The 11,260-nt window shown below is 41.2% G+C and overlaps 2 pseudogenes; one reads left to right on the plus strand and one right to left on the minus strand.

Annotated features, from left to right (window-relative positions):
* Positions 1-5,567: 5,567 nt before the first annotated feature.
* Positions 5,568-6,286, minus strand: LOC147441425 (syntaxin-52 pseudogene; annotated as a pseudogene).
* Positions 6,287-7,289: 1,003 nt separating this feature from the next.
* On the plus strand, positions 7,290-7,946 carry LOC147441426 (peroxiredoxin-2E-1, chloroplastic-like; annotated as a pseudogene).
* The last annotated feature ends 3,314 nt before the right edge of the window (positions 7,947-11,260 follow it).

Here is an 11,260-nt window from a genome sequence, read left to right on the forward strand (position 1 = left end):
ACGGGCAACTTTAAAGGCTTCGGGGGCGGAGGCCCCCGAGACTTTTTTTTCGCCGGAATATTATGGCCGGAAAGTGGTCGGAAAACAACCGGTCGGTTGGTCGGTGGCCGGTAGTCAATGGCTGGTGGCCGGTGGTCGGAAGTCAATGGCCGGTGGCCGGTGGCCGAATTCAATGGCCGGTGGCCGAATTCAAAAGCGGACTTGTCTTCGCAAGGGCGGCCACACATGGGCGGATTGGAGGGTCCGATTTGGACTTATTCGCACAAGGGCGGCTACACATGGCTGTCTCTCATAAGAGAGGGCAGCCCTTTTGGCCTATAAAAGGAGGCCATTTCTACACACATTTCATAGTGTGAAGTTGATGCAACAAGGTGAGTGTGAGGTGGTGAGAGTGAAGCAAGGCGGGAGCTCCATTAAGGGTATAATCCCCTTGTAAATTACTTCTTGTTTTGAAGTACTAAAGCCATTGAGTGGCTGCTTTCCCGTGGACGTAGCCCACATTGGGTGAACCACGTATATCGTGTGTACTCTCTCTCTCTCTCTACTCTATAATCTCGTGTATATAAATCTGTCTCTCTCCATTAAGTAATCTACTAAATTATCTATTTAGCTACGTCTTATTTCCTAACACCTGGCCTTTGTAAAATGCAAGAACTCTGATGTATGGAACATGTTAACTATCACCGTTTTAACTAACTCTCATAGATAAGGACCCTGTGTTGTTCACGCGGTGGCTCCCCAATTAGCCGATGTATCAGTGACATCCAAGAGTTGTCATGAATCTACACAAGCATGGCACGAATGTAAATTTTTGTGGTTGACAATATAATTCACTCACCATTGTGAGTTTTGCCACACAAAAGAACAAGATCAACAATATCTAAGCACTTTTATTAGATCCCATTGTGATAAGAACACAAAGCTCTTGAGCCAAGGAAGAACTCATCAAGGCATAGTACATTATCACAAAACACTCCCAAAATAACTTGGGGGATTTTTATATATAAAAAGAAGTAGCACAACATTACCACTTGCCAAAAAAATGAACTGACCTTAACATTAAACCCAAGGACCACTAAATCACTCAATGTAAATGCAAGGGACGTTCCATATGTCATGTGCGAGTAGAAGGCTACAAGCACACAATTGTGGTGATGATAAGCTTAGATAGACAGAAATGGTGTGCCACTCACCTCCTTGTGTTGTTGATGAGTGATCCTCATGCTACAAAGAAGAAGAATTCGTACTCCTCCTTCTTGGCCGCCTTGCTGCTACCATGACGAAACACAACTTTCTCTCTCTCTCTCTCTCTCTCTCTCTCTCTCTCTCTCTCTCTCTCTCTCTCTCTCTCTCTCTCTCTTCACATGCACTGACACACTCTCGGTCCATGACTAAAAATACTCAATTTAAGAGTTAACCACCATCATGGGTTAACATGCCCCCCTTCTTGATCTGAATTTTGTCCTCGATACCTAGAATGATAAGCAAGAATGTAGAACATATGTGAACTCAATCAATCCACTATGTATGCACCTTATAGAATTTTTAACATCTTGATGAGAATAGAGATTTGCATTGCCAAGTAGAGAGTATAAATCAAGTATCAATTAGGGACTTGCATAAATTGATGAGCTAGAGTGTTGGCATTATTAGCTTGTCTCCCAGTCAACAGCTACACAAAAGGTTAAATTTTGATCTAGACCTACTTATTGAGTTCACAAAATTGTGCATTAAGAGTGATTACACGATCAGTACTTGTTGGCTTTCAAAGACTAGTAATCTATGTATTTACAAAAGTGATATGATGAGCATAATGCAATGCACATTCAAGCAAATTATTTTGGCGTTGCCATGCATGCTTTCTCTTTTTTTCCTCAATAAATAATGCATGTATGCTTAATACCATGGACAGGTTCTCATTCTACTTGAGTGCTTGATTTTCCTTTGATTAGAGAGCACCCATAACGAAGCAAAAATGGCATGATTTGTAATCCACCGCCTTTGCATTTTTTATTCACACATGAAGTGAAGTGATGACCCATGAATTTTTTTAGTATTAAGCTTAGCCCCATTTTTTATTTTTAAACTACTAGTCAAATTCTACCATCAAACATTGCTACGCTCCCTACCATGAATAAGAGATTTCATGCACAAGACTAGCAGCGGTCAAAAATCAGGAGTTAACCTAAAGTCATGCCATTTTCATAAAGGAAAAACCAATAAAGTTCGACTCTAAACTAGTTAAGTTATGTGAGTTACTAATGGTCCTCAATTTATACTCATCCACTTAGCAAAGCATGCAAACATAATGACATGATCTCACGCGTACCATGCTAGCCACATAGACACATGAATGATAAGTCAATAAAATCAAACAAGAAAGCAAGACATGGAAGAATTACACTTGTTCTTGTACTCAATATGTCTTTGGATAGATGGAAACGTCCTCTTAGAAGACACATGACAATGGATGTCCAAGCTAGTCTCCATGCTCTTGTATACTACACAAAAGATAACCAAACAAAAGACTATTCCTTGAGGAGGCTCATTAGTGCAGTAGGAATTCATTTATTCAAGAGAAACCAAAATAGAAACAAATTGGAGAACACTAACCTACTTATCACTTACCCTAGTAACAACAATCAAGGTAAGAGAATGTTCTATAGATTGGCTATTAGTCCTAAGGCTAGACCTCTATTCTCATTGTCAAGATAAATAAATTCATCCTTAGTGAGACCATGAGTTTCATTTGTTAAATCTAATAAATCTTCCTCATAATCCCATACACATAGATTCACTAGGCATTGAAACTCATTTTGCTCAAAAGGATAAGCTTGTGCAATCGGGAAGACGTTCTCTACTACTCATGGTCAATAGATATATCAACCATTTTAACTCCTTAAAATTTTCAGCACACACTAGTCTAGCTACAGATGCCTTCCAGAGGTAAATACAACGTAAATCATGTGACACACTTGAAGAAGATAACTCTCACTAAAAGTAAAAGTGGATGACTTTGGAAAACTAGCCGAACACATATAGATTTTGGTTAGGTTAAAGGTTGTTTCATTGTGCATGATGTGATACTATGAGTTTTGGGCTATGGGTTGGATCTTATATGCTTCCTCTCATTGTTAGATGGCTTTTGTTCCTTTACTTTTTGTTTTTGTTTTGGTTTGAGTATAAGGATACACATACACACAAAGATTTGGAAGTTAAGAGGTCAGGAAGAAAGTTAACATGGAAGTGAGTGAATGATTAATGTAAGTTAGTACTCATACCTTTTGAAAAAATGTAGTCACTTTTTGAAACAATTGTTCCAGCTTGTAATAGGTGAGGACTTTCACCGATAGTTTTTCACAATTCTAGGTGCTTCATCAAGTTGCAAGGGTGGTAAGGTACTCTCCCATGAACTAACTCAATATATTTGTTAAGGCAAAATGGAAAGTGTATATTTATTTGTGTTTTTGTGGAGATTGATGGTGGTAGGTGGAGGTTTACAAGCTTTTACATCTATGGATAATCCTCAATCTCACTTGATTTTCATTTTTTAATCTTTCTTTGGCATGCAAGATGGATTGGGTGTGTGATAGCTCAAACTGAGCATATCATTCAATGGATTGTGGTGTGCTTTATAGCATAGCATTTGACTACTTGAAGCTCCCGTAGTCCCCAAAATATGCAATTTTCTCCAAGGAGTGTTGGTAAAAAGGAAAAGTTTGAAAGAGGCTTGAGGAGAGAAAGGTGGAGCCTTATGCCATATGCCTATTTTCCCCCTTGGAAAAGTAGGTATATATATATAACTTCAAATATATCTACTACCAAAAGCTTTAAACATATCTATGAGCATGGGCACAGGCAATTGGGGGTTTTTCTTTGGATTTTTTTCCCCAAAAAAATCCCTCTTCCCCTTTGGTTTGTGTTTGCATTTTTTTAAAAGAAAAAAGTAAATTTTTTTCTCAAAATTTAAAATTTTCATTATTTAGAAAAAAAGGACGTTATCACTTTTGTAGCTATGGAGTGATTGTGCATGTGAGTGGCATGCTTGCTGTTGTGGAAACAAATCAAAAGGAACAAAATGATAGTAGACACACAAACAAAATCGACAGGGCTAAACTACCAACGAAGTTGCAAAATATCGAAAGCCCATACCTGTACAAATGGTAACCAAAACCAATAGCAAAATCACCCTTCCCATCCTTTCATGCTGAATGACAAAAAAATTACCTCTAATAGTAGCACATAGTGCAATTGGAGTTTGGCACACAATAGTTCCCTGACAACGACGACAAAAAATGCAAATGCAAGGGCCTTGCCATGCACCGTGTGGTGGGAGCCATGAAGGCTACAAGCACACAATTGTGGTGCCGATAAGCTCAGACAAATGACAATGGTGTGCCACTCACCCTCCCTATGTCACGATCAAGTGATCCTCATGCTACAAAGAAGAAGAAGTCATACTCTACCTTCTCAACAGCCTCGTCGTGGCCAATGCCAACATGCAATGCTCTCTCTCTCTCTCTCTCTCTCTCTCTCTCTCTCTCTCTCTCTCTCTCTCTCTCTCTCTCTCTCTCTCTCTCTTGTTACCATGCATCGAGCGATTTTTTCCGAGCAAGGAGTCCTACATGGTTAGCTCAGTTGACTTGAAGATGCACATGTGGAGAAGTGAGAGTTCAAGTCTAGCTTGCTAAGTTTTTGGTTGGACAACTTGCAAAGGGCTAATGTTGCACCCGTTGGAATCTCGGCAAGATTGCAGCAAATATAATAATGAACCTATCAGTAGGTTGAACTGAGTAGTAGGCCAGTTGAGGGTAAGCAGAAAAGGATAAATTCCGCCCCAATATAGAGAAAATAGTGTAAAGCCCCAAAAATAAGCTTAATTTTCTTAAACTTTCTCTTGGCAAATTCAAGAAAAGGAATTTGTATGTGCTTTTTCTTGAAAAGTGGTCCCTACAAACGTTCTTGGTGAACACTGCCTCGCAAAATGTAAATTTTTCTCTTTGTCAAAAAAGAACGATGGACATTGGCATAGATCTCTCTCTCTCTCTCTCTCTCTCTCTCTCTCTCTCTCTCTCTCTCTCTCTCTCTCTCTCTCTCTCTCTCTCTCTCTCTCTCTCTCTCTCGGTAAAGAAAAAACTAGTCCATTACTCTAATTCAAGACAAACGTCACAAAATGAGACGTCTCATGTCTTGGTGGGTATTCAGTATTAACAAACCAGATGCCAATCTTTGCTTACACAGAAGGCAAAAAGTAGTTCAACCTTGATAAAAGGTGGTCCTCCAAACAAGAAACCCATAGCATACACACACACACGCTATCTTACAACTTCCTCTTGAATTACCGACCATGGTCAATGTTGCAGCGGCTTTGATAGAATCATGATACAGGATGATTACATGCATTACTTATCTGTCAAACTAGAATTTTTTTTTTGCCAGGAGTCAATTTAGAAGTCAGCAGAAGCTTGTCAGTTCCAAAGTGAAACCTCGCCATCAAGCCTATTGCTCGCACAAAGACACCTCACACAATACCCGATCAACGCAATTATGACGAGGGCTAGCATACCTCACAAATATCGAATCAACACAATTATGACAAGGACTAGTATCACAATCAAAAGAACCATCAAGAAGAGGCACATCATTGAACACCCACTGCTTACCTTCTTCCCCAGTATGCTTAGCCTCCTTTGCATAGCCTTCAGTCATGGATTTGTTCTGTCTGTGTCGTCATCCAAATTATCCAAAAGCTTTGTGTGTAAATCCAGCTCTTAGTTTACAGCCAAGCAATGTGTTTTGTGCTTGTCAGTGTCTCTTCAATCTTCAAAAGGTCATCATCCTGCTCGTGCATGATGTGTCATTGAAGCCCAACTATTCTAGAGTTATCTAGGCCTGTTGTTCTGTTGTTCTCTTTAGGTTCCCCCCTCCCTTCCTGACCCAATAGATTACTCCTGTTAGAAGCTTGGGAGGAATTTAGGCTGTTTGACATTTGATTCATCCTAGAATGAAGACTCAGAACCATGTCTTGTCGTTTGCTCAAGTCCTTTTCATTCAAAGATTTGGTGAGGGAACGATTGCTCAGGATGGACTGAAGGCTGTCAAGGCGGGTACCAAGCATGGTGATCTTCCGTTTGGTGGCAAAAACGAAGCGGGAATTGTCAGCAGCATGGGATAACCCACTGCCAATGAGAGCTGCAGAGTTGCACTTTGCAATGCGGGCTGCTATATCCTCTACAAGCTGGACTGCATCTTCAAGCTCCCGCATCCATGAATCATTTTGTGTCATCGTATATATTGACCCTACAACGGCATGCAAAGGACGCGCGGATCTTTGCAAATTGGTCCCAAGTTCTCGAAGGGCGGGGGCACCTTCAAAATGCACGGATCTTTGCAAATTGGTCCCAAGTTCATGCGGGAACGAATAGCGAGACACCTTCAAAACGTGCGGATCTTTGCAAATTGGTCCCAAGTTCATGCGCGAACAAAGAACGGGGGCACCTTCAAAACGCGCACACAGTCCCTCACATCACGCGAATGTGCAACAGTGAGTTTTTTTTAAAAAAAAACTGAAAGAGAGAGAGCGAGAGAGAGAGAGCATTTTGTTTTGTCTGCCGGCGCGTGCTCTTTCAGAGAGTTTTTTTTAAAAAAAACTGAAAGAGAGAGAGCGAGAGAGAGAGAGAGAGAGAGAGAGAGAGAGAGAGAGAGAGAGAGAGAGAGAGAGAGAGAGAGAGAGAGAGAGAGAGAGAGAGAGAGAGACAAAGAGAGGACTCAAGAGTTGCCTGTCTTGTGCACTTGATGGTCATCTCTAGACTGGCAGCAGCAATGGCGAGCTCTGTGGCTCTAAGCGACTTTCCACGTGGACAAAAGGCCCAATCCCCTCATTCTTGCCCCTACCTGCAAGGGCTAAGGGATAGGGGTGCATCGAGGTTGGTTGCATGCAAGAGAAATGCGTAGCAAGGAAGGGTAATGGGTGGATTGGGTGGTGAGAGTGGACAGGGTGGGCAGCAGATTGTTGGGGGCAAGGAAACAGGTTGTAGCTGTGCAAGATCAACAACAATAAAACGGATGATAAGGGGTGGATAAAATTATGAGGGCTTGGGGGCAAGAAGGGAGGGGCTACCGCCGAGTGATGGAGGCTACCATTGAAGCATTGAAGGCAGAGCAGCGAGCTGCTGTAGTAGTATCGAGCTACAAGTCAAGCCCACAAGTCAACGCATGCACAGGAAGCCCACAAGACAACGCCATGATGTAAGCCATGAGAGATCGTTTGTGAGAGGAAGCAGGAGGAGATGATGATGTTGAAGGCCATGATTACCCCGGCTTTGCTACCAAAGCTCCCACCTCTCCCCTTCTCCAACAGGGCCTATAGTTTGTTACCTTTGCCATCATTCGCGAGCAGTGCCATTTTCCTGAGGCTCATATTGCCTCTTTCTTTCCCACACAGGAGGACCACCCTCTCTCTTCATGCCATATCTGCAACAAGCACAGTCATGACCCTCATGGCCATAGGCAACAAGATTCCAGATGCCAAATTTGCCTACCTCGACAAGGAGGGCCAAGTGCAGACCGTCTCTATGGAAGATCCGACCAAGGGCAAGAATTACGACTTTTTTTCCCGTCCCGATGCAGACGCCCCTTCATGCCAATGGGCATCGATACCATTGCATGCATCTTCATGAATGATGGGTTTGTCATGCGTGCATGGGGAGAAAGCCTTGGCGTCAGTGACGAAGTCTTTCTTTTATCTAATGGAAACCGCGTACTTACACAAGCAATTCGTGTGACCCTTGATTGGAGTGATAAGCCAGTAGGGTTGCACTCGATCAAGACGCTACTCTCTTCTTGATGAGGATGAAGTTGTGGAAGTTCTTCATTTGGAAGAAGGTGTCTCTTCTATCAGCAGTGGAGCCAATGTATTTTCCAAGACTGTAATTGCTCATGCCTGAACAGTTAATAGTCTCTATAGTGTGCAAGGAAATAATCAAAGGTTATGAAATAATATCCATCTACCAAGTAGGAAGAGTTTCTTTTTGTACATGCGATGTTTCTTTGATGTTTGGTTTTTAAAAATGGCATGCATCGAGTTGAGAGAGAGAGAGAGAGAGAGAGAGAGAGAGAGAGAGAGAGAGAGAGAGAGAGAGAGAGAGTCTCTTATCAAATGGCCCCTGGGGGATTGTGGCTATCTCTTTGGTAAGTATTTCAAAGCATCTTATTCAATCCAACACTATAAGCTGTGCATTACTTTGGACAGTGACACAACTTACTGTCACTACCTTGCATTTTTTTAATCAAATAATTCTTGCTAGTTTAGAAGCCAATTAATCCTCCCTGAATTTTGCATATGGAGGGCAAGGCTCGCTAATTGGCTGTAAAGGAGAGCATCATATAAAGCATAGAGGAGTGTTATTGATGCGGATGCATTGCTCAAGTGCTTAGGACCTTGATCTCTCTCTCCCTCTCTCTCTCCACACACACACACACACACATACGTGCATACGCAAACGGTTATGCAGATTTTATTCAAAGAGTTAAGCTCAACTTGAAGGAAACCAAGGTAGTGTTGATCTCTCTCTCTCTCTCTCTCTCTCTCTCTCTCTCTCTCTCTCTCTCTCTCTCTCTCTCTCTCTCTCTCTCTCTCTCTCTCTCTCTCTCTCTCAGTATCATACCATCTATTCCCCCCCCCCCCCCCCAAAAAAAAACACGTTGTGAGAACTCCTTCATTTGGCCAACTCCAGTGGTAGGGTGCCTTGCAGTCCAGTGCTCAACGCACTCAGAGAGAGACAGAGAGAAAACTTTTGAGTGTGAAGAAAGAGAGAGAAGTGGCCGAAGGTCGTCGACAATACCTTCCACTTTTTCACCTTCAAGTTTATAAGAAAGGTGAATTTAAAGTTATTGAGGTGGGAGTACACTAAACCTATGGCAAGGGGGGGGGGGGGGTAGAGAGAGAGAGAGAGAGAGAGAGAGAGAGAGAGAGAGAGTACTTTTCTTGATTTGCCTTTATGAAACTTGTCAACAGCAAGGGGTTTGAGGGTAAGAGGGGCCATGCCGCCGTCAAAGGCGGCGCTGTTTTACTAGTTTCTCTAAAATTTGTAGGTTTTCTCACCTTCTACTTTGAATTTTGAAGATAAATCTCAAGTTTTATAAATGGAAATATACTAAACCTAGTTTCTTTTGTTTATCAACATGGTTAGGTGAAAGAGAACTTGCATGGGAAGAAGTTGCCCTAAGAAAAGTGTTCATAACTTTATCCACCTTGCATACTCTTTTATCAAAGCACTCCTTATAATCCACCACCACTACCACCTCCCTTGACACCTTTGTCACCACCATCTTTGGCAACACCACTAACTTTCCCACCCCCTCGATGGTATGCTTCATATGATGGTTGGAACCAAACTTTAATATATACCATGATGTGGAGTTCTCAAAAGAATCACCTCATTTCAATAATAGAATTATTTTCAAGTTCCCACAGTTTTCTCTAGATTAACTTAAAAATGCATAGTATGGTATCGTACATTAATCTATAATAACTAGAGGTAGAGTGAGAGAGAGAGGAGAAGAAGAAATGAAGAGCTCCCAAACTCTCTTTATTCATGAGATTTGTTTCAGTGGCAACAACCTTACCTTTTTATGTAAATCTTGTGGTTTAACCCTTCGATTTGGGAGCTGAAATTGGGGAATAGTTTTTCATCGCCCTTTTTTATGGAAGCAATGGAACTATGATATATTGCAACCATGTATACATACACCAATGTGTCATATGTGATGCTTAATTTTTAATAAACACCCAAATTGTTAACAAGCTCTATGAGGTCTTGCATGTAAGGAGTAGGAATATGGGATTTATATCCAACAAGGATCAATGGCGGTAGCAAATTACAATGAGCTTCCAATATTTGAGGGCAATGATTTCCAAGGAGAGGAATACCAACATGCCATTGTAACGGTTCCAAGTGTATTAGACCATCAAAAGAAACACTCTACTCAAACCTTTTTCAAAGGGTTTTGTCGGTCAAAAATTTGTGGTTGATTTACCATTAAAAATATGTGCAATCTTCAATTAATTTTTTGTTGTTGTGCTTGAAGTCACCTAAGAAATCATGTCTGGTTTTTTTTTTGTATATGTGCCTTGCCCTATCTCGCTCGTTTTATGGATTGCTCGGAAAATCTCGCTCGAGCTTTGAGATTCCTCTCTCTCTCTCTCTCTCTCTCTCTCTCTCTCTCTCTCTCTCTCACACACACACACACACACACACACACACACACACTCTCACAACCACAGCACATGATGGAGAAGGAGATGGAGCAAGAGAACTCTGTGTATTGCACATATGAGAATGAGATTCTTTTAGGTTTACAATGGCTTATTTATGGGTCAATCCCTTTCTCACACACGAGCTTCTACACATGGCCGATCAAAACATATAAACCTAGTCTGGTAAAGTTTATGGTGCACCTCTCAGCGGAGATCACCCAATCACCTACCATGCACATACAAAACCGACAAGCATGGTCCATGACTAAAAATACTCAAAGTAAGACTCTCATAAGAGTTGACCACCATCATGGGTTAACACTCAAAAAGTCCAGAAGCCATCAATATCCCATCTTTCATATAACCAGGAACACAAAATCGAGTCAGCCTCATAAGACATAGATATAGTTTCAAACATCCCAAAGTCTAAGTCGGTCCTCAGAGCCTTAAGTATACCCATACCCCAAAGAAACCAAAGGGTATAATAAAAGCTTATTTTTGTCAAATTCTAGAAAAGCATTCAAGATTTTAAGAAGGCATATGATATTCCAATATTCTTAAGCATCAATATCACTGGAGCCATCCATATTGATCTTTCAGACATCAAAAGTATAATTTGTAGCCACTGTTTCTTCAAATCTTTTAGGAATTGAGAGGGTTCGGTAACTCAAATCCATTTTGATAGAAGCAAGCAAAGGCCCATTCCAACCATATTGGTAAAGAGTCAGAACCAGCATGGCAAGTAACATCTGGAAAGTCCTAGCCCCTACGTCTCCCATGTGTTTCATTACTCAAAGGTAAATTATCAAAACCAACCAAAAATGCCAATGGCTTGACTAAACACAAAATCAAGTTATTGTATAAAAGATTTATTAGTTCCCACTTGCCCTAGAATAACCAAAATCAAGAGTTTAAGCATAAACTTAAAGACCTCGGGTATAATAAAAAAGACCAAGAGATAGCCCAAAGAAGACCTATTTTCCACAATATACCATATCTAGG

Source organism: Adiantum capillus-veneris, chromosome 15 (assembly GCF_014529385.1).
Source record: "Adiantum capillus-veneris isolate H3 chromosome 15, ASM1452938v2, whole genome shotgun sequence".
Lineage (NCBI taxonomy): Eukaryota > Viridiplantae > Streptophyta > Polypodiopsida > Polypodiales > Pteridaceae > Adiantum > Adiantum capillus-veneris.